This window comes from Schistocerca americana, chromosome 11 (genome assembly GCF_021461395.2).
Source record: "Schistocerca americana isolate TAMUIC-IGC-003095 chromosome 11, iqSchAmer2.1, whole genome shotgun sequence".
Lineage (NCBI taxonomy): Eukaryota > Metazoa > Arthropoda > Insecta > Orthoptera > Acrididae > Schistocerca > Schistocerca americana.
The window spans coordinates 197,215,615-197,239,838 of record NC_060129.1 but is presented as its reverse complement, the minus strand read 5'-3'; the positions used below and the strand labels follow the sequence as shown (position 1 = coordinate 197,239,838).

The 24,224-nt window shown below is 43.9% G+C and overlaps 1 protein-coding gene and 1 non-coding gene across 2 annotated transcripts in view; one reads left to right on the top strand and one right to left on the bottom strand.

Moving 5' to 3' along the window:
• LOC124553547 overlaps positions 1–24,224 on the top strand; it is a 328,767-nt gene that overhangs the window by 35,987 nt on the left and 268,556 nt on the right. The window lies entirely within an intron of this gene.
• Trnat-ugu lies at positions 9,982–10,055 on the bottom strand. The gene has a single exon. It is a non-coding gene; the product is annotated as a tRNA-Thr (tRNA).

The following is a 24,224-nucleotide window of genomic DNA, read 5'->3' as shown; positions in this document are numbered from 1 at the left end:
CGAAGTGATGTCTACGCGTAGATACTTAAATGTGTTCACTTTTTCAAACTGCATGTCTCCAACTCTTAACATTTCCTGATCTGTTGCTGTTGGCATTCTTGTAGTAACCAGGTATTTAGTTTTGTCTTCACTTATCCTTAGACCTACATGGTCACTGGCCTTGATTAACGCATTCGCATTTGCTGTTACAGATTCTTTCCTATCGCTATGATGTTTAGATCATCTGCATACCCTAATATCTTAATATTTCCATTTAACTCCACACCCTCTGAATTATCTGCTGCCATTCGTACAATATATTCTAGGACTAAATTAAAAAGTAGCGGAGACAGGGCATCTCCCTGCTTAAGTCCGTTCTTTATTACAAATTCTTCTGACTCCAATTTCACCACGCGTACTCTACCTTCTGTGTTTTTCAAACTCGCTTCTATAAGTCTAACATACTTCTTTGGTATTGCAAGTTCCAAAAGAATTCTGTACAATTTTGACTACAATACTGAATCATATACTTTTGTAAAATCTATGAAAAGATTATGAACTGGTTTATTGTATTTTCATTTCTTTTCCAAAATTTGACGCAGGTTTTATATTTGGTCTATAGTTGATCTGTTCCTCCGAAAGCCGGCTTGGTAAAACCGTCATTGTTTTCGTAAAACATTTTTATGGCTAACGCACGCTGTTATCCGTTCCACTGATCCACGATTACTGAAATGGCGGACTGTTTACTCGCTGACTGTCACGAACTCGCAGTGCTGCCACCTGCCCATGGCTGCCACTACTCAGTTATTCTGTGTCACACTGAACAGCTACTGCTGCCGGGAGTTGCGATGGGAAGTTGCACTCACGCCATGGCGTCTCCCATTTCTCACGCACGCCTCCTCGAAGTTACTGAAGTGCAAGTCTCAGTCGGAAAAAGCTATAAAGAAACAGCTGTACACCTCGTAACCCCAAGTCGCACTAAAATTGTTTTCTCGGTGGAAGGTTAACAATAGTTAAATAGAAGTATTTTTGTGCGAAAATTTAGACTCTATTGCGGTAAGCTTGCACAGACCAGTTACTACGAACCTCACTCTAAGCTGTAACAAAGTCTGAAAAGTCCTCACGCAAGCATCATTCGTAATCGTAGCCACTTTATGGTAATCGTTAATAACATTTCCCAGAAAGTTTTCCAACGAATTGGTCGCTCAAATGTTGCTACAATCAGTCTCACGTAATACTGTGTTCACGTTCGCGAGTAAGCAACGCGCAAGTTGCGAATTTCACAATGTGCATTAAGTCAAACTCTCTTCCTCGCCGTACGGCACTTCTCAAACCTTTTTGTACCGAAATATCACAACAATTTTCACAGGAGCGCGTATCATTAGGTCTGACCGCTACGACATCCGAGGCCCCGACTGTCATTATCTCTCTACACAAAAGCAGTTTCTAGTCCCCCACAAAATGCGCGAGTGTGCTAATTTCTGATTGGCAGAGAAACGTAACAGCCAAACGGAAAATGGGATCGAAGCATCAAACCCGCTCAATCCCGAAGATATGCAAATACTGTACAGGGTTATTACAAATGATTGAAGCGATTTCACAGCTGTACAATAACTTTATTATTTGAGATATTTTCACAATGCTTTGCACACACATACAAAAACTCAAAAAGTTTTTTTAGGCATTCACAAATGTTCGATATGTGCCCCTTTAGTGATTCGGCAGACATCAAGCCGATAATCAAGTTCCTCCCACACTCGGCGCAGCATGTCCCCATCAATGAGTTTGAAAGCATCGTTGATGCGAGCTCGCAGTTCTGGCACGTTTCTTGGTAGAGGAGGTTTAAACACTGAATCTTTCACATAACCCCACAGAAAGAAATCGCATGGGGTTAAGTCGGGAGACCGTGGAGGCCATGACATGAATAGCTGATCGTGATCTCCACCACGACCGATCCATCGGTTTTCCAATTTCCTGTTTAAGAAATGCCGAACATCGTGATGGAAGTGCGGTGGAGCACCATCCTGTTGAAAGATGAAGTCGGCGCTGTCGGTCTCCAGGTGTGGCGTGAGCCAATTTTCCAGCATGTCCAGATACACGTGTCCTGTAACGTTTTTTTCGCAGAAGAAAAAGGGGCCGTAAACTTTAAATCGTGAGATTGCACAAAACACGTTAACTTTTCGTGAATTGCGAATTTGCTGCACGAATGCGTGAGGATTCTCTACCGCCCAGATTCGCACATTGTGTCTGTTCACTTCACCATTAAGAAAAAATGTTGCTTCATCACTGAAAACAAGTTTCGCACTGAACGCATCCTCTTCCATGAGCTGTTGCAACCGCGCCGAAAATTCAAAGCGTTTGACTTTGTCATCGGGTGTCAGGGCTTGTAGAAATTGTAAACGGTAAGGCTTCCGCTTTAGCCTTTTCCGTAAGATTTTCCAAACCGTCGGCTGTGGTACGTTTAGCTCCCTGCTCGCTTTATTCGTCGACTTCCGCGGGCTACGCGTGAAACTTGCCCGCACGCGTTCAACCGTTTGTTCGCTCACTGCAGGCCGACCCGTTGATTTCCCCTTACAGAGGCATCCAAAAGCTTTAAACTGCGCATATCACCGCCGAATGGTGGATCTTTGTTGAACTTCGTCCTGAAGTGTCGTTGCACTGTTATGACTGACTGATGTGAGTGCATTTCAAGCACGACATACGCTTTCTCGGCTCCTGTCGCCATTTTGTCTCACTGCGCTCTCGAGCGCTCTGGCGTCAGAAACCTGAAGTGCGGCTTCAGCCGAACAAAACTTTATGAGTTTTTCTACGTATCTTTAGTGTGTTGACCATTTGTCAATGAATGGAGCTACAGTGAATTTATGAAATCGCTTCAATCATTTGTAATAGCCCTGTATTTTAATATGTTGTTCTTCAAGTAAATGTTTCGTTACGGAGTTACGGCTAATAAAAGATTTTGCCTGAAATTTAACTTCGCTAATATGAAGCCACCGCAAAACTGTACGAGGTTAAAGAAAAGCACGATTTTTTTTTTGTTTTGTTCTAGTGAATGTCCCAGACATGTGTCTGCAGTAGTTTTCCAGAACATCCAGAGAAGCGAAGACCACGACTTGCCCTTGGAACGCACTGAAGACACTGCACAGAAGCGCAACCTGCACCCCTCGACAGCGCCTGCATTTACGAGGGCTGTTCAATAAAGAACGATCATAATTTTTCTATGGCCGTAATTCCTCGTGCTAAAATTTAATCTTGTTGTATTCTGTGAGCTTAATGTGCAACAGACACGCCGCAGTAGTTTCATTGTTGGGACTCCTGGTTCCCGCCTGCGAGAGGCAGCCAAGGTCAGACACGTTCAGTATCGCCTGCCGCTGGAATGGAGGCAACACGCGAGGACCAATATAAGGCTCTGAGACTCTGCTTTCGTCTCAACAAATCTTCAGCTGTGGCCTGTACAGTGTTGCAGGAGGCCTGTGGAGAGTCTGTTTTTCCCTACAGCACAGCTCGAAGGTGGTTTAAAGACGGGAGACAATTTCAAAGGAAGGTGGACCCGGTGCCCCAGTCTCTGCTCCTACGGAAGAAAACATCAACACTGGTGCTGTCATTGCGAGAGAGGATCGACGAATTACCTTAAGATCACTTTCTGAAATACTGAACATTTCATTGGGTGCCACCCACGCGTCGGTGAAAGAAAAATTGCACACGAACCGTGTTTGTGCGCGATGGGTTCCGAGACTGTCGAGTACCAGACAAAGGGACATTCGCGTGCAGGTCTGCATGCAGTGAAAGTTGATGTTAGAGGAAGGTCCGTAGTTTCTTTCAGATGTAATCACTGCTGACGGAACTTGGCTGCATCATTTCGGTCCTGAGAGCAAACAGCAAAGCTCAGTGTGGAAATCTCCTCCGTCAGCAACCCCCCAAAAAAGCAAAAGTGATTGTTTCTGCTGATACAGTTATGGTCATCTCATTCTTTGATATTCGTGGAGTGGTTTATCAGGATGTTGTACCTGCACACACACATCAGTAACTGAACAGTACTACAGGCATGTCCTGAAGAACATTGCGAGGCGCAAGAGACCACATTTCCGTGAAGCAGGCTGGATGCTGCACCACGATAATGCGCGGCCGCATGTTGTCAATTTTATCGCAGATTATCTTGCAAAAACCGACGTGATGTGCATCCCTCACCTTTCCTATAGTCTAGATGCAGCCCCGTGTGACTTTTTTATACTCCCTAACACGAAGAAGAGCCTTTGTGGGAGACATTATCAATCATCAAAAGCAGTGTTGAAGGCTGCGGAGGCGATTTTGAAGAACCTCTCAAAAAATGGTTCCCAGCATGTGTTCGAAGACTGGCAGGGACGCTCGTACAAGTGCATCGCATTCATGGGAGACTACTTTGAGAGGGGCCATCAAAATTATGAGGACGAGTAAAAATTGTGATCATTCTTTATTAAACAGCCCTCGTGTATTCCGGCAAGCATTTCGCCGGTGTTTGCACATTTTGTCCAGTCCGTGTAGATGCAGTGCAAACGCGATCCACACCGACGTCTGAGGCGCGTCGCGACGCCGGGCGTCGATCTTGGGCGTCGCTATCGACCGGAGCGGCGCCATCTTGGGACGCGGGGCGCCGCGCCGCGCCCATTGTTTTGCGGCGGCGTGCACAGCGAAGCCACTGGCGGAGGGTACTTTCGTCGTACCACACAGGGATGTTTCAGGGAAAAATAAAAATAAGTAGCTGGCCCGTGCCCACATTCTTTCGAGACAAAACGTAGACACTTATAAGTAAACCTACCCGAGGAATACACTTTGATTACGATCTCGACTTTGAGTAAGTTGAGATGCAGAGCAAAATCAGATAGGCATATTTTTCTGTAGGTGCGCATGCAACTGAATTTAATATTTCTGAGTGAATACCGTTGAAACGATAACAAGTGTAAAAAAAAAAAATACTTCAAAAATAAAAGTTCTGTTTTTATGTACGTTACAACAGTGCACCCAAATTTGACGAAAAAGTCATTTTTGCGATATCCCTGCCTCTCGGCATTTTGTTTTACCCGAACAATTCTGCACTTCCATGTTAAAACAATAATGTTCAAGCAATTTCAAATATAACGTAAACAAGGGTTAAAAATAAAAGAATTCGCAAAATCTAAGAAGAAAACAAAACAAAACACAACATATTTTACGTTTCAAAAGTTAAAAGAAAAAATATGTATAGAACAACATATGTAGAATATTAATTTAAAATAAATTCGTACGGGAAAGACTTATAAAACAACCCAGCATTACAATTGTCAGATGTTGGGAGTCTTTACTGTGATATACAGATACTACTGGCTTATTTATGACAAATACGTCTTTGGAATAGCACTTCATCGTATATAACTGAATTTGGTATAAACTATGATAACGCTTCGCACTTAGCCAAATGTGGAAATGAAAAATAAAATAGTGTGGCGGAGGGGAATGAGAAAAGAATGACTGTTTCGACAGAAAAGAATGACTGTTTCGACAGATATAGGTAGACCGTTGTAACATACGTTAAAAACCATATAACTTTCAAGGTTTTTTTTTTATATCTCTTAGCGTTTCAACGGTATTCTTTAAAAAATATTAAACTCAATTTTTATTCAATAGCGTGTTTCACCCCACCAGTGGCCGTGTGGGCACGTATAAAAAATTATGCGTCTCACTTTGTTCTACACAACACATTTGTACCCGATCAGAAACGTAAGTGTGCTCTCGTGTGGGTTTAGTCGCTTGTTCTCTTAAGGGGGGGGGGGGGGGGGACCACATAGGGATGCTGTTTGACACTGATTTTTTTGATTGGGAAGAACTAATTACAATTTGAGTAAATTTTGACATCTTTTCACTCACATTTCGAACAGTTTTTGTGGTTTTTTTTTTAATAATTACAGCGAAAAATAACAACGTTACGCTGTGATGTCCGCTCTGAAGGTTGTGAGTGTAGTTCTCCAGTTGCGTGCAGTGTAGCCACTCCCACTGTCATCTGAAATCAGAAAGATTTTGACTTTACATTAATATCTTAATTTCTAAGAATATGAACCTCAACGCAGGTGAAAATAAGGAAATTAAAAATTTTTTAGGTGTTGGAACAATTTACTTCGATTTTCACGACTTCTTTCCTCTAATTATACAAAGAAAAACACCGTTAAAACCATGATATCTCACAAGTTGGTTCATATAATTCGTAATTTTATGAAGGGTCATACTATCAAATTTCATAATTATCGGTTCTATACTTTTTGAGTGGACTGCAGGCAAATGTGAAAAAGAGTCATTTCGAGTTAAACGTGTTTGAAACCTGAATTACCGGAAACTAGAAATTCAAGGAAGTTACCAATAATGTAAAATGCGTACCGATTAATCTGCGATTCCAGCACCGTATAGTAATCCTCCTCCTCCTTTCGCATACGCTTCTTTGCGCTCTTGCACCAGTGCTTTCCGATCTTCCCCCGATTCCGGTGAACTGCGTCAATTCTGCACCGGCTCACGCGCTGGTTGTTCGGCACAATTGAAGCTTTGCGTGCCTACTACCATTCCTGTCTCGTTCATCACCATCATAAGTGACGAATTTCCTTCACTGAATAACCCCGCTGCCAATTCAACGACAGTTAGGCCGGAGTGCAGGTGTTTAGTTGCTAATCGCCAAATAGTGGAATTGGGTCCGACTGCCTCAGACTTTTACTGTCTTTGATGCAGAATTGTCTGCGATCTTGCGGGCACTGGAGCAGATGGGGCTTTCTTCCTCTCCTAAATTTCTTGTCTGTTCCGATTCACTCAGCGCCCTTCACTCATTGCAACGTTTGTATCCGGCAGACAAAATAGTCCAGACCATCCAGGATGCCCTCCTCCGACTACAGCTTTCTGCTGGGTTCCGGGGCATGTCGGCATTGCTGGGAATGAAAGGGCAGATCTCGCAGCCGAGGAGGCGTGCCTCGCCCCACAAGTATCTCAGTGTGCTGTCCCCTGCACGCACTCACCTCGCTGTTGAGCTCACGGGGGGAGGGTGAGTGGCTGGAAGTGATTGACAGTAAGCTCCGTATAGTCGAGCCCACAACGCGTGTGTGGTGTACTTCCTCTCAGCCCCGCCGACGGGACGAGGTTCTCCTCACGCGGCTTCGAATAGGCCACAGCCCTATGACGCACGGCTTCCTGCTGCGGCGGGAGGACCCTCCAATGTGTGGTGCTTGCGGCGTCCAGGTCACTGTGCGCCACGTTTTATTGGATTGCGTTTTATTTTCTGACCAGCGGGTCGCGGCTGACTTGCCAGCGGACCTGCCATCTCTTTTAGGCAACACTCGGACGAATGTAGTTAAAGTTGTAAAGTTCTGTGCCGTGTCAAATGTTTTTACAAAGATTTTAGGGAGAGGATTTTAATTTGCTCACTGTGTGACAAACTCGCCCATATTTTATGTAAGTGGCCACCCAACGACAATTTTGTGTGACATTCTTGTTGCTATGTCTTCCCTTTCCTTCGGTTTTACTTTCTTATGTAGTATTTTCCTTCTTTTCTTGCTTTCTTTGAGAGTGTTTTTCTGTTTTATTAGGTCTCTTCACATTCGTTCCTTTTAATGTGTGTCAGGGCGCTGATGACCTCGATGTTGAGCGCCCATAAGCCCCAACACACACACACACACACACACACACACACACACACACACACACACACACAAATAGTAGAATTAAAACTTCCATTCGCATTTTTGTGTGTGGTCACCCAAACATCTCTCCAGTAATTCATCCCTTGACGAATCTTCATAATCTGTACCCGATGTGCACTCCGTTCTATGCTCATAAAATCTAAACGAATGCGAATTTCGCTTTGAAATTTTGACAACGTGTTCTTGGAGAGTTAAGCTAACGATTTATGCATTTAAAAAAAGAAATCGGATTTTTTGAACCTCAGAATGTGGTTTCCGCCCTTAATTTAACCACATACTGGTGACCCCCCCATGTTAGTGGGCGCCAACAGAATATTTTCGCAATCGGAGGATAAATTTTACGGCAGGTCCTGTCGCATCGGAAAACGCCTCTATCAATGATTTTCACCCCAAATCCTGTGTCATGTCTCACCTATTTCTCGATAATACAAAGCGTGCTTCCGTTCTTTGAACTTTCTCGATGCACTCCGTCAGTCCTACCTGGTAAGGATCCCACACCGCGCAGCAGTATTCTAAAAGAGGACGGACAAGCGTAGTGTAGGCAGTCTCCTTAGTAGGTCTGTTGCATCTTCTTAGTGTTCTGTCAATAAATCACTGTCTGTGGTTCCCCTTCACCACTACATTATCTGTCTGTTCTTTCCAATTGCAAGTCGTTGCTGATTGTCATTCGTAGGTATCTAATCGAATTGATAGACTGTGTGATGTGTGTGATTTATAGCGTAACAGAATTTTATCGAATTTCTTTTCGCGCTTCTGTGGATGACCTCACGCTTTTCGTTATTTAGCGTCAGTTGCCAATGGTCGCACCATACGGATATCTTATCTACACGGGTTTGATCATCTGATGACTTTATAACACGGTAAAGGACAGCATTACCTGCAGACAAAGAGGGCTGCTGAGATTTGTCTCCTAAACCGCTTATGTAGATTGTAAGCGGTCCGTAGGCCCTTACTATAAATTTGCACTCGGCACAGGTCGATAGGGCGAACGATCGATTGTGTCGTGTTTGCGAGAGCGAGTGTGGAGCTGAGCCAGTGCCATGTTGCGGGTAGAGGTGTGTGGATGTCTTTGTTGAAATGCAAGGCTTTAACGGAGAAGGGAGTCGCCATCGCCGTGGCTAGACCCCTTTGTACTAGAATAATACCGGGAAGGTGAAGAAGTATTATTACGAAAGTGATCAGTGACGTTACTAGGGCCGATATTTGGTTTCGCGTCTACCGCGCCGGCCTAACCTTGGATTGCAGTGTCGGATGCAGTCATGGATTAGCGTGTGACGATAATGAAAAATGAAGAAGCCTGTGCTGAGATTAGCCGCAATTAGATATGTATGACGAAGGCAGTGGCTGTCTCCTTTTTTGTGTTTTTGAGACGAATATAGGTTCGTAATTAGTGAAACTCTGTTGGTGTTTTTCTTGTTACCAGACATTTCATTATTACAGTATTGAACAGGACGAACTGGAAAGTAACAACTTCCGTAGCAGTCAATTCCGATTACCAGCCCCATTAGGTACACGGTCACATTAATAATAATTATTGGGCTGCTATTCGATCAGATCAGGTCGGGATAAATAAACGGAGGTGTTACAAGATCAGGAAAACCACAGGGCCCGTTAACACTTCGTTGCGGAGGACCAGGTACTACTTCTATTTTACTAGATGACTTTCCGTCTGTTACTACGAACTGTGACCTGTGTGACAGGAAATCCCAGTCGCAGAAATGAGCCGATTCTCCGTAGGCACGCAGTTTGGTTAGAAGGCGATTGTGCGGAACCGTGTCAAAAGCCTTCTGGAATAAATTTCGCATTCCAATATCACGTATGGTAGGATCCTTTTGTTATATTATTGTTAGAAGACTACTGTGTGATGTAAACCTGCCTTTCGCTGGTTGCTTTGGTAATTATAAATTCTGTGTTGTACTGCAATGCAACTGGAATTTCGAGGAAAATTTTGTTTTGTATACTGTATTAATCTTAGCTTGCAAAGGTTCCAGACTGGTGAACAGTACTCAAGATTCGGTCGAGCAAATACTATGTCAGCGACTTGTGTACCTGAATTACATTTCCGTAGGATTCTTCCAGTAGATCTCTTCTGCTCTCGCCCTGTCGCGGACGGCGGATGTTCGTCAGAGAGAAGGCTCTGATGGGATGCGCTCCTATTCTGTATATCGTATACGTAAATGAAGATAGTAACTGTTCCGAAAGAACAGATACCAAACATAACCGTGCAGCTTCTCTGGAAAGAACTCATAATTAATCGAAACCCTCAGCTGCCGATAGGTGTTGTTGATATACCTCAATGGGGCCAGCTGAAAATGTGTGCCCCAACCGGGAGTCGAACCCGGGACCTCCTGCTTACATGGCAGGTGCTCTATCCATCTGAGCCACCGAGGACACAGAGGATAGTGCGTCTGCAGGGACTTATCCCTTGCACTCCTCCCGTGACACCCACATTCTCAACTGTCCACAACCTACATTCGTAATGTTCCTAAAGAATATTTGCCCATTGACTCATTACTCGGTGGCTCAGATGGATAGACCGTCTGCCGTATAAGCAGGAGATCCCGGTTCGAATCCCGGTCGGGGCACACATTTTCAGCTGGCCCCATTGAGGTATATCAACAACACCTGTCGGCAGCTGAGGGTTTCGATTAATCATGGTTTCTGTATACGTAAATGATGTGGCGGACAGGGTGGGGAGCAATCTGCTGTTGTTCGCTGATGATGCCGTGGTGTACGGTAAGGTGGTGAAGTTGAGTTGTTGTGGGAAGATACAAGACGACTTAGACGAAATTTCCAGTTGATGAATACCAGCTAGCTGGGGAAATGTGAGTTAATGCAGGCGAGTGGGAGAAACAAACCCGTAAATAGTTGGTAGAGTGCTGCTTGAAACAGTCGAGTTGTTGAAATGTCTGTTCGTAACGTTGCAAAGCGATACGAGATGGAACGAGCATTCGAAAACTGTGGTAGGGAAGGCGAATCGTGGACTTCGGTTTATTGGGAGAATTTTAGTAAAGAGTGGTTCACCTGTAAAGGTGTTCGCGTATAGGACGCTGGTGCGACCTATTCTCGAGTACAGCTCTACGCTTTGGAATCTCTCACCTGCTCTTGTTAAAGTACGGTGTGGATGCAATACGAGGGCACGCTGCTGGGTTTCTTAGCTGCGTGCGTGGCGTATCGATCTGCACACAGCGGTGTTTGTTTAGGTAAACAAACGTTCTTCCGCTATTCTATGGTGCATGATTAAATTCGCCACACGCGGAAGGAGACGTTCATTTCGAGGAAGGCTACAGAGAAAATGTAGAGAACCGTCATTCGAAGCTGACTGCAGAAGGATTGTACTGCCGCTAACGTACATTTCGTGTGAGCACCACGAAGATAAGGGAAATTAGATGTCGTAAGAAAGTATGTAGGCAATCCTTTTGCTCTGACTCCATTGGCATGTTGTTGTTGTGGTCTTCAGTCCTGAGACTGGTTTGATGCAGCTCTCCATGCTACTCTATGTGCAAGCGTCTTCATCTTCCAGTACCTACTGCAGCCTATATCCTTCTGAATCTGCTAAGTGTATTCATCTCTTGGTCTCCCTCTACGATTTTTACCCTCCACGCTGCCCTCCAATACTAAATTGGTGATCCCTCGATGTCTCAGAACATGTCCTACCAACCGATCCCTTCTTCTTGTCAAGTTGTGCCACAAACTCCTCCCCAATTCTATTCAATACCTCCTCATTAGTTACGTGATCTACCCATCTAATCTTCAGCATTCTTCTGTAGCACCACATTTCGAAAGCTTCTATTCTCTTCTTGTTGTAACTAGTTATCGGCCATGTTTCACTTCCATACATGGCTACACTCCATACAAATACTTTCAGAAATGACTTCCTGACACTTAAATCTATACTCGATGTTAACAAATTTCTCTTCTTCAGAAACGCTTTCCTTGCCATTGCCAGTCTACATTTTATATCCTCTGTACTTCGACCATCATCCGTTATGTTGCTCCCCAAATAGCAAAACTCCTTTACTACTTTAAGTGTCTCATTTCCTAATCTAATTCCCTCAGCATCACCCGACTTAATTTGACTACATTCCATTATCCTTATTTTGCTTTTGTTGATGTTCATCTTATATCCTCCTTTCAAGACACTGTCCATTCCGTTCAACTGCTCTTCCAAGTCCTTTGCTGTATCTGACAGAATTACAATGTGATCGGCGAACCTCAAAGTTTTTATTTCTTCTCCATGAATTTTAATACCTACTCCGAATTTTTCTTTTGTTTCCTTTACTGCTTGCTCAATATACAGATTGAATAACATTGGGGAGAGGCTACAACCCTGTCTCACTCCTTTCCCAACCACTGCTTCCCTTTCATGCCCCTCGACTCTTATAACGGCCATCTGGTTTCTGTACGAATTGTAAATAGCCTTTCGCTCCCTGTATTTTACCCCTGCCACCTTCAGAATTTGGAAGAGAGTATTCCAGTTAACGTTGTCAAAAGCTTTCTCAAAGTCTACAAATGCTAGAAAAGTAGGTTTGCCTTTTCTTAATCTTTCTTCTAAGATAAGTCGTAAGGTTAGTATTGCCCCACGTGTTCCAACATTTCTACGGAATCCAAACTGATCTTCCCCGAGGTCCGCTTCTACCAGTTTTTCCATTCGTCTGTAAAGAATTCGCGTTAGTATTTTGCAGCTGTGACTTATTAAACTGATAGTTCGCGTGTAGAACAGGAAATGGAATGACTAACAAGTGGTACAATGTACCCTCGAGCACGCACCCGTGGTACCTTGAGGACTGTACGCCTTACGCGGTAGCTTGTGGACAATATGTTGCTAAATGCAGATAAAGTTTTTTTGTAATTGTTCGTTGTATTGTAATAACGTCGTTGTATTTCAGTTGATGTTCATTTACATCTGCAGTAGCTAGCGATTGTAGTCTGTACGTGTGTATCAACGGCTGATCACCTCTTTCGGCAGTGAGCACGATAGTATACACCTCTAGTATGACTGGGTGGGAAAACTCGAAAGAATCGCTTCGGGAAATGTATCGATTGCGCCTCTCCTGCATTGTGTGGCGGGTCGTGACGCCTGCCGGTTAGGCAGCACTGCAACGGCGCGCACCCCTGCCGAGTTGCCTGTCCGCATTTTGGAGGCGCTCGGAAAAATCTCGGCTCTGTCGCCTAGTTCCCGTAAGTTAAACGACTCGTTGTAGTCTCCTAAGCACGAGAGCGCTAGTTCGACTCCCTAAACAGGTAAATTTTTCAACATTTCATTTAAATTTCTTCTATGTCAATAGCATGTTCATGTGTTGTAACCACAGCTAAGCAAGGGCTTAACAATTAAGTCTTAAAAAAAATTTCTAGACCTAGTCGTAATTATGACGATGTTGGCTGCATATTAACCTTCCCACTCCCAAGTTTTTTTTTCATGTTATTAAACTTCGCTCTTATGCACAAAAATTTTCCTGGATGGGCCACACCTTGTAAGCACACGATGTCTTCGTCATATCATGACCAATGAATACTTCGTAAATGTTAAGACAGTCGATCTAAGTACGTTCTGTACAGGTTAAGATATACGCCCTTTTCCTCAGATATACATTTTATTACACTTTATTAGTAAATTCAAGGTCGGGAGTTAAGCTCATGTCTTGTCCCAACAAGCAGCTATCACACAGTTCATGCGCAGGTGCAAGGTATTGCGTCCGCCTAGGCGGACCTCATGACGCTACGGTCAGCTCCAGAACAGCACTCGTGGCTGCCGCATTGCGAAGTGGCACCTAGGCACTTCCAGATAAGTTTTCACATTCTGACGATAATTTGTGGATTTGTAGTTTCAGCTTGACGATGTCCACTACGGACAAACGATAGATACTGTTATTCTGAAGAAGGTTGGGCTATACCGACTGAAAGCTAGGTAAATTTCTAGGTAAACGGTGTTCATTATTGAAATTAACCTTTCATTGAAATTCCGTTTTTATTACCAAACTGAAATGATAAGCAACAGATACTCACGTCAGTCGTAATTTCTTAATCAGAGTGAGAATTTTAATTGCTAATCACAGGAAACCGCCAATATTTACGAGGTGATTTCACGAAATAAGTTGCACATTATTTCGGCAGTTCAGGCAACTTTTATTGAGTGCTGTACTACACTTCCTAATGACAGAGATACATCGGACTATTTTTCAACGAATTCAGCGAGCCTCTACTATAAGCAGCGGTAGGAACGTTCTGCCGACCGTTCAGATCCTCCACAGTAGAAATCCGCTCCTCGGTCTGTGAGCCATTCCAGAACCGCTGCCGGCCGCTGTGGAAGAGCGGTTCTACGCGCTTCAGTCCGGAACCGCGCTGCTGCTACGGTCGCAGGTTCGAATCCTGCCTCGGCATGGCTGTGTGTGATGTCCTTAGTTAGGTTTAAGTAGTTTTAAGTCTAGGGGACTGATGACCTCAGGTATTTAGTAGCATAGTGCTTAGAGACATTTGAACCAGAACCGCTGTCTGATTTACCAAATTGTGTTATTCCTGGCCCCCTCCAAGTCTTCTTTCACTGAGTCGATCAGTTTTATTGCATCAGGTGTAGAATTGTACAGCCCGTCCAGTTAATCTGGTTGGTTACGTTGTTTAAGACCATCATAGTGTCCCGTCAACGGCCTTGCCGCAGTGGAAACACCGGTCCCCGTCAGATCACCGAAGTTAAGCGCTGTGGAGCTGGGCTAGCACTAGGATGGGTGACCATCCGTTCTGCCGAGCGGTATGCGGGGTGCACTCAATCTGCATCTACATCATACTCCGCAAGCCACCTAGTGGTGTGTGATGGAGGGTACTTGATCACGTAGACTGTGTGGACAACCTGTTCTGGAAGTGGAGATTCGTACTGGGATTCGTGGATTCCAAGACTACCGACAAAGTTTCCATTCCATATTTTGGAGTCACATAATAAATGAAAAACGAAACATGTTTTCCTGTGATACAGTTACAGATAATCAATTTACTCATTCTTTTCGTTTAGTTGAACGGTTGAAACCTTGCTTCTTGCCAAATTTCGCGAGTCTGCATCAATGCGAAGTACCCCGTCGGTTTTGATGAGTCAGTTTGCGAGTATCTACATCTACGGCATACTCCGCAAACCACCTAATAGTGCGTGGCGGAGGGTACTTTCGGTACCAACATGTGATCCCTCCAACCCTGTTCCACTAGCGAATAGTGCGTGGGAAGAATGATTTTCGGTAAGCTTCTGTATTGGCTCTAATTTCTCCTTCTGGACAATACGCGAGATGTATGTTGGGGGGAAGTAATATGTTGTCCGACTCCTCCTGAAAAGTGCTGTCCCGACATTTCAGCAGTAAATCTCTCCGTGGTGCACAACTCCTCTCTTGTAACGTCTGCCACTGGAGTTTGCTCAGCATCTCCGTAACGCTCTCTCGCCAGCTAAACGATCCCGTGACGAAACGCGCCGCTCTTCGTTGGATCTTCTCTATCTCCTCTGTCAGTCGCACCTGACACCTGACAGGGATCCCAGATGGATGAACAATACTCAAGAATCGGGCGAACAGGCGCCTTGTAAGCCTCTTCTTTTGTGGATGAGTTACACTTTCTTGAGATTCTCCCGATGAATTTGAGTCTGGTGTCTGCTTTTCGCACTATCTGTTTTATGTGGTCATTCCACGTAAGGTCGCTCTGGATAGTTACGCCTAGGTATTTTACGGCAGACGCTGTCTCCAGCTGTTTGTCATCAGTAGCGTAGCTGTACAGTAGTGGATTTCTTGTCCTATGTATGCGCAATATGTTACGTATATTTACGTTTAGGGTCAACTGCCAGAGGCTGCATCATTCATCAATTCTCTGCAGGTCGTTCTGCAAATTCTTACTGTCTTCTGGCGTTGCTACTTTGAAATAGACAACGGCATCCTCATCGTATAGTCTTAAAGAGCATGTCATATATATATATATATATATATATAGTAAACAGCAACGGTCCTATCACACTTCCCTGTGGTACTCCGGATATTACGTTTACATCTGTCGATTTTGTTCCGTTAAGAGCGACGTGTTGAGTTCTGTCTGCAAGAAAGTCTTGAATCCAACCGCAGGTTTCCTCCGATTCTCCGTATGTCCGTATTTGTTTCATTACACGGCAGTGCGGAACGGTGTCAAATGCCCCACTGAAATCGAGGAACACGGCATCAACCCGAGCACCGTCGTCCACTGTGCTGTGGATCTCACGGAGGAACAGAGCGAGCTGAGTTTCGCAGGATCTCTGTTTGCAGAATCGATGTTGATTTTTACAGAGGAGATGTTCATTTTCCAAAAACGTCATAATTCTTGAGCATGAAACATGATCCATAGTTCTACAACAGACTGACGTCAACGAGATAGGTCTATCATTGTGTGGACCTGTCTTACGGTGTTTCTTAAAAACGGGAACGGCCTGCGCTTTTTTCCAGTCTTTAGGTACGTTTCGTTGCTCAACCGATCTACGGTAAATTGCTGCTAGAAGGGGAGCAAGTTCTTTCGCATAATGTTTGTAGAACTTACAGGTTTCTTATATGTTCCTGACGCCTTTCCATTACTAAGCGATTGTAACTGCTTTTCAATTCCGCGATCGGTTATCTCAATATCTGCCATTTCGACTCAGCGCTTGTGTGGCCAGCTGAGAAGCTACCTGACTGGGAAGTAGCGGCTGCGGTCTCTCAACTTCCTACGGCCGGGATAGAGGTGTGTGCCGAGCACACGGCCCCCCGTGTCCACATTCAGTGACGCCTGTGAGCTGAGGATGTCGCGGCGGCCGGTCAGTACCTTCGGGCCTCGTGGCGCGTTCGGGCGGAGTTTAGAGTGCAGGAGACCGTGCTGGCAAGTGTGCCAGTGGGGGTGCTCTGCCGTTGCCCCCCTCCGATCTCTCATGAAATGTCAGATTTGTTTCAGTGTGGTGCGCATGATTGCAGTGGATGTCTGCACAGTGTGGCGTTGGCTTTGTGTTGTTACGGATGAAGTGGCCTCGAATGACACCGCCGATATAAGCGTGGATCGCCTTCAACTGTGCCACGCCCCTTCAGCCCACGAGACGCTGCGGAGAAGTTTTGTGTTTAAACGTGGACACTGCCGCAAGCTCCGGTGTTCGCGTACCTTACACCACCACATCCTCTCACTTTGCCGGCGAAATACGGTCAGCCGCGGCCACAGAGGCGGGTTTTTTGTTTGAAATGTGCCCATAGAATATTAACGTACGTACACTACTGGCCATTAAAATTGCTACACCGAGAAGAAATGCAGATAATAAACGAGTATTCATTGCACAAATATATTATACTAAAACTCACATGTGATTACATTTGCACGCAATTTTGGTGCATAGATCCTGAGAAATCAGTACCCAGAACCGCCACCTCTGGCCGTAATAACGGCCTCGATACGCGTGGCCATTGAGTCAAACAGAGCTCGGATGGCGTGTACAGGTGCAGCTGCCCATGCAGCTTCAACACGATACCACAGTTCATCAAGAGTAGTGACTGGCGTATTGTGACGAGCCAGTTGCTCGGCCACCATTGACCAGACGTTTTCAGTTGGTGAGAGATCTGGAGAATGTGCTGGGCAGGGCAGCAGTCGACCATTTGCTGTATCCAGAAAGGCCCATACAGGACCTGCAACATGCGGTCGTGCATTATCCTGCTGAAATGTAGGATTTCGCAGGGATCGAATGAAGGGTAGAGCCACGGGTCGTAACACATCTCAAATGTAACGTCCACTGTTCAAAGAGCCTTCAATGCGAACAAGAGGTGACCGAGACGTGTAACCAATGGCACCCCATACCATCACGCCGGGTGATACGCCAGTATGCCGATGACGAATACACGCTTCCAATGTGCGTTCACCGCGATGTCGCCAAACACAGATGCGACCAGCATGATGCTGTAAACAGAACCTGGATTCGTCCGAAAAAACGACGTTTTGCCATTCGTGCACCCAGGTTCGTCGTCGAGTACACCATCGCAGGCGCTCTTGTCTGTGATGCAGCGTCAAGGGTAACCGCAGCCACGGTCTCCGAGCTGAAAGTCCGTGCTGCTGCAAACGTCGTCGAACTGTTCATGCAGATGGTTGTTGTCTTGCAAACGTCCCCATCTGTTGACTCAGGGATCGAGACGTGGCTGCACGATCCGTTACAGCCGTGCAGATAAGATGCCTGTCATCTCGACTGCTAGTGATGCGAGGCCGTTGGGATCCAGCACGGCGTTCCGTATTACCCTCCTGAACCCACCGATTCCGTATTCTGGTAACAGTCGTTGGATCTCGACCGACGCGAGCAGCAATGTCGCGATACGATAAACCGCAATCGCGATAGGCTACAATCCGACCTTTATCATAGTCGGAAACGTGATGGTACGCATTTCTCCTCCTTACACGAGGCATCACAACAACGTTTCACCAGGCAACGCCGGTCAACTGCTGTTTGTGTGTGAGAAATCGGTTGGAAACTTTCCTCGTGTCAGCACGTTGTAGGTGTCGCCACCGGCGCCAACCTTGTGTGAATGGTCTGAAAAGCTAATCATTTGCATATCACTGCATCTTCTTACTGTGGGTTGAATTTCACGTCTGTAGCACGTCATCTTCGTGGTGTAGCAATTTTAGTGCCCAGTAGTGTATATTCATATCCGAATAATGCTGATAAACATTTCAGTTTCCTCATATGCTCTTTGTATGATCCTTCGTCAGTATGAGTTGGACCTTAAATTCCGCTGACTACTTTTCGTCGTTTGTTTTGGATATCTTCAATACTAAAAGCACAGAAATACCTACATCAAAACATTGTCTCGTGTGTATTTTCGGCCGAAAACGGACGTAGAGGAACACTGCAACCACATGCACCAAAAGTATCTTCTTTGCGTACTGTGCAGCCCTGCTTTGTGTTTGTGTGTGTGTGTGTGTGTGTGTGTGTGTGTGTGTGTGTGTGTGTGTAGTGCAGTGGATAGAATTTTGCGTTTTAGTTCTGCATTACCAGAGTTCGTCTCTGGCTGTAGGGTAGTTTTTATTCTTGTTTTATAACTTTTGACTACGTGACAGGTATCTCGGCTCTTCGTCGTTATACAGCATTTGCAGCAACTCTTACATGAAACGTACGCACTCATTTGATACCGACACAGCAATGAGAGTACATACAGCACTATTCAAAAAGAAGGAACGTATTTCAAACATTTATTGCTTCCAAACTACAAAAGACAGAAACACAATTCCGACGTTCCTGGGAAGAGAAAAGTTCAAATTTGTATGCGCTCAATGTTAGCACCAATTGTTACACGACAAATATCGAAAGTTTGCAAAAACAGATATAATGTGTGAAGGGATACCGCAATCACTGGTTATACAATGTTACTTATAATCCGTCTTGATTGCAAAAATGTTTATTCACATGACCGGTTTCGGTTACTCTAGAACTATCGTCAGATCTAAATGACAAAGATACTAATTTACTATTTCACAAGCACACATTTTGACAAGTACAGAATTTAACCTTGACAACTACAGGTCTTAACTAAGTATATTTAGAGATAAAAGCTAATTCGAAAAATCTACTTAATACAGTATGTGCATACGTAATGTAATATATGTGCGAGACGCCACCTGTCGGTAATAGTTGTATAATTAAAATAAATGACGTGCATTCTGCCAACCAATTTAATGTGACGCAACAGTCAAGGTTGCTGTGTGTGGACGGGTTACCACTGTAACCGAAATTGCAGGTACGTTCTGGTACTTTTGATGTTGATCGGATAGGATGAGGAAGGTTTGCATTCGTGAAATAGTAAATTAGTATCTTTGTCATTTCAGATCTGAAGATGGTTCTAGAGGAACCGAAACCGGTCTTGTGAATGAACGTTTTTGCAATCAAGACGGATTATGAGTAACATTAAACTTCGAAACTACGGCCCATTTCCTACCACACACTAAGCAGCTGGTCTCTCGTCACCAAATTCACAGCTTTCAACAGTGCGATGTTGCAGACTTCAAAGAGTGTCGGGCACCGGCGGCAGGGTGAGGGGAGTAAAGACGGCGTCTTTCCCGTAAAACCTCAGGTGACAGTCACAAAGAGTGGGGTCTGGAGATGCTCCTCCTTTTCCGATTCAGCGTCCTGGAATGGTGTCCTTCTGGTATCTCTGACGCGCTTCGAGAAATTCACGAAAAATATCGGGCTTCTATCCTCCGTATGCATGACACTCTCGAAAGTCTGCGACATCCGTCGTTGAAGCTGTGAATTCGATAACGAGACACCAGCTGCTTCGTGGGTGGCAGGAAATGGGTCACTCTTTCGATACTTGTCGTGTAACACATGGTGCTCACATTGAATGCATAAAAATTTGAACTTTTCTCTTTCCCGGAACGTTGGAATTGTGTTTCTATCTTTTGTAGTTTGGAAGCAATAAATGTTTCAAATCTATTTCTTCTTTATGAATAACCCCGTATGTAGTACCAAGCAGAGAAGGGAAAAACTAGCTTCCAAGTGTAGTGGCACGTGCAGGACCAGAAGTAATAGTCGCCATTAATTGCGTAAAGATTGTGGACTGCAGCCGGACGTTGCCGCGGTGTTTCGGCTGACAACCGTGCAGCCATCTGCAGGTGAGTGTTCAGCGTTGCAACAAGCCGACGTCCTCCGGCTGAAATTCCGAAACTTTATGGAATACTCTTTACACTGGGAAAAATTTCAAGAATCACGTTTTCATTAATGTTTTCACTAATAATATGTAGTGATTAATAGAAAAGAAAAAAGAGAAGAAAAGAAAAGAAAAGGTTGAAAATGTGGGAAGAAATGGTGAATAAAAAGGGGTTTTTAAAATCGTTAATGACCGTGAAAAAGGGAAAGAATGAAATGCAAATCGGACTTCGTATTACAGAAAAGCTATCGGACTTCGTGATTCGGAAAAGCTATTGTTGGGGTGGTCCTTGTGGCGTTTCTGAGAAAAAGTCAAACCAATTTCCACTACAAAAATTATTTGAAAGAGAACAGAGAATAACAAAATGTGATTAACAGGGGGAAATGGCGTAGATAAGAGTTCATCCTTTACCGTGTTAACATGTCTTCTCTCGTGCGGTGTCCAGGTCTTGTTCTCCAACAATCTCCTGCTTCGTTTCTGCATGAAAAAGTCGTGGCTGCTCCAAAATCTTGCAGTAAATTTCATCGTCCAGGAATTACTAATGTCTACGAATTAAAACCATTTTGATATTGAATGCAATGTATTTTACAGCTGTTTCCATCCTCCAAATTTCATACAAGCTTCCGCAATACTATATGTCTGCACACCAGTAAGTTTTTACGTCTTAATCAGAACAAGACTAACGAATAAGTTTTTACGTCTGAATCATACCAAGACTAGCGAATAAGTAAGTTAAGCTTCCGCTCTCTAGAGCCAATAGCAGGTAGAAAACGAAAAGAGTTACAATTTTTGTATCTTCATTTTCTTGTAAATATTTTCTCTGCCGTCGAGCGCTCATACAGCTGCGACGGTATAATTTATATCCGAGGGAACGAGTGTAGTGCGGCGAAATTCAAAGTCGCGTTACAAATACATCATGCATACCTGTAAACTGACTTGCTCCTCGTCGTTCCGGTAAAAGAGTCGTTCAAATTGTCTGTGGAACACGCAACTAACCTGAAAGGTGGAAGGAACATATAGACGCATTATGCAAGGGAAATGAACTTCAGGGCCATACAGGGCGTTTATAAATTATTTATACAAAAGTAACTTTTATTTGTGAAAAAGATAAATAACTTATAGAAATGTTTGATACGGGACCAAATGCAGTATATCTTCAACTTTTATTTACAAATGTTTCATGTGGCTACGTTTTATAACGCGACAAATGTTCCATCCGTAATGTTTCATACCAAATCCTATGAAGCGAGTCTTGATGGATGACGGGAGCTGCTTGTGTTACTGGATGGCGCAATTCGTCAACGATTCCCGGAAGTGTAGGAGCAAATACTCTGTCTTTAGTGTATCCCCGTGTACAAAACTCCACTGACGTTAAATCAGACGATTGCGGTGCCCACGATATTGTTCCATCACGTCCAATTCGAGTCGGCAGAATCCTACGGATATACACGATAATAATATCATGGCGCGCCATCTTGCCGGAAAATAGTGGTGGGCAGGAAATCCATAGAGTAACTATCTCTGGAGTGAGCATTCACATGCGCAGAACAGATTGTTTGTTGTCAACATACATTGCCGGTCTGGTCACGTGTTCTCGGGACGTCGTGTGTTTGTCCTTATAGCGCCCTGTATATTTAGAATGTCACTACATCCCTAGTACAGACGGATTCTTTTCGTACGTGTCGTGGATTATTTTATATATGTTGCGCAGACATTTTAACGGTATCCATTTGATACCGGGAATAAACCAGCTACGTAACTTTTAAGGGCAAGAGATATTACGTTCTGCTTCTTTGCGATAGGTGTCACAGTTCAGATGCACTCGATTTTTGGTAGTTTTCGGTATGGTACGGCACTTTATAGTATTACGGGGCCTGACGTACATTTTTTGAGGTAATGGTCTTGCAAAACGACCTGACAGTACGCTAGTACTTTTGCAAGTGTCCGAAAAACACCGAATTTGCCACACATTAGCGATTATATCCCTGCTAATTCGTCCTTTTTTTCTGCTATTTCTGCTTATTTATGTTCTCGTTTTTGCGACCTATAGCACAATTTTTCTTACTTGTGACACTTTGAAGTATTTATTTAACGCATTTTAGGTACTTGTTCCTAGTTTATTAAATAAATAGTAGACTGAGTAATCTATATACATAATAGACAAGTCACTGATAAATGCATGGAGGATACTATTTGCTGAAACAACTAACCATTCCCTTTCCTGTTCCGCTAGCAAATTTACGAGACGAAGCAATTGTTTGTAAGCTTTTGTACGAGCCGTAATGTCTATTATATAGTCATAAAATCGTTGAAAAATAGGTCAACAGAATCAAGCCTTAATTATAATGCGTCTCGAAATTTTTAACGTATACAGTGTCTCTTACTAATATGTTAACTATAATTAGAGCTACATGGTATGTACCCATGAAAAGTTACTATCCCACCTTTCACATATTTTTCTTTGCATCCGTAGCAATAACAATAATTCACCATCGCTATTACACTATCAACAAACGGTGAAATACAACAAAAACTCTTGATATTATAAACTTCAAACGCTGCGGAAAGCACGCACGCACAGCCAAGTCCCGAAAACACGTGACAATCCTGGTTTAATGTTGACAACATGCGCAGAACGCAATGCTCACTCCAGATATATTTACTCTATGAGGAAAACGCATATCACAGTGATGGAGAGAATTCACAGATATCACAATAACAACTTTACAGAATCAAACTGCGATTTCAGTCACAATTAACAGTCGCAAGTAGCATTTCACATGGAACGCCGTCCGTGTGCCATCTGTTGGCCAAATTTCGTACTGGTTTCTGCAAACCAGTTAACATTCTTTGCCTAGTGCCATCTGTTGACCGACGTTCGTACTTCGTTATAACAACCTTGTGCCTCACGAGACCGGTGTAGTGTGTGTGTGCATATTATATGACGGCATGCACATTCAGCACCAGTTATGGTTGGTCAAGCTGAGCTGTGACTCTTGAATGTATTATATAAATAAAAGCAACACTGCCGTTTTCTCCTAAAAATACCATTTAGAGACAAGTAACCTAAAAAATGTGATTCCAATTCCAATATGACAGTTCTAGTTAATGCTTCACATGCCTACAGGACTTTGCAATGTTAACACAGCAGAACTCAGACATCTGTAATGAAATGAAAACAATATTATTGAGTCACATGAACGCCTCACTTTTGTTCCGACACAGTTCAATTACATGGCAACTGCACACACAAGAACTTTTTGCCGACACTACAACCACCTACGCAAGTAAACTTTTCCTGTGTTTCGTTCAAGAACTGGACTTGAAACTATTCCTGATTTAACTGGAAGATCCCTACTTCCCACTTTCATATCGACAGCCTCAAAACGCTTACTCTAGACCTCGGGCTATGTTACAGGTCAGCATCAGCACACCAAGATTACTTCGAAAGGGGTGAAGGTGGTGGTGGTGGGGGGGGGGGGGGGGGGGGCATGCCACTCTCCAACCAGTAATTAAATGGCGGAAAATTTACGAGTATAGGATGGCTTAACATGGTGAAAATGAGATTTTCATTATTCAGTCACTGTATTAAACATTTGTTTACCATTCCTTTAAAATCACATAATAGCTTATATTAAACACAGTTCAATCACTCATTGTGCACACTTATTTCATAATTATGGCACTTTTAAACTGCAAATCCTCTAAGAGCTGTCTTGAATCTTCACGATTCTCTCTCAAGACCCTTGATGTGGATAGATACGTACAGCAACCAGTAATCAGAGTCGGAACTGCGTCTGCAAAATCACAAGGATTATTAAACATTTTTGCTGTCACTAATAAAAGCAAAGTAATTGACAGAGTAGTATTGCTTATATATCCTCTAATGAAAGCCACTCAATGGGGGATGTTTCACATTTGCAAG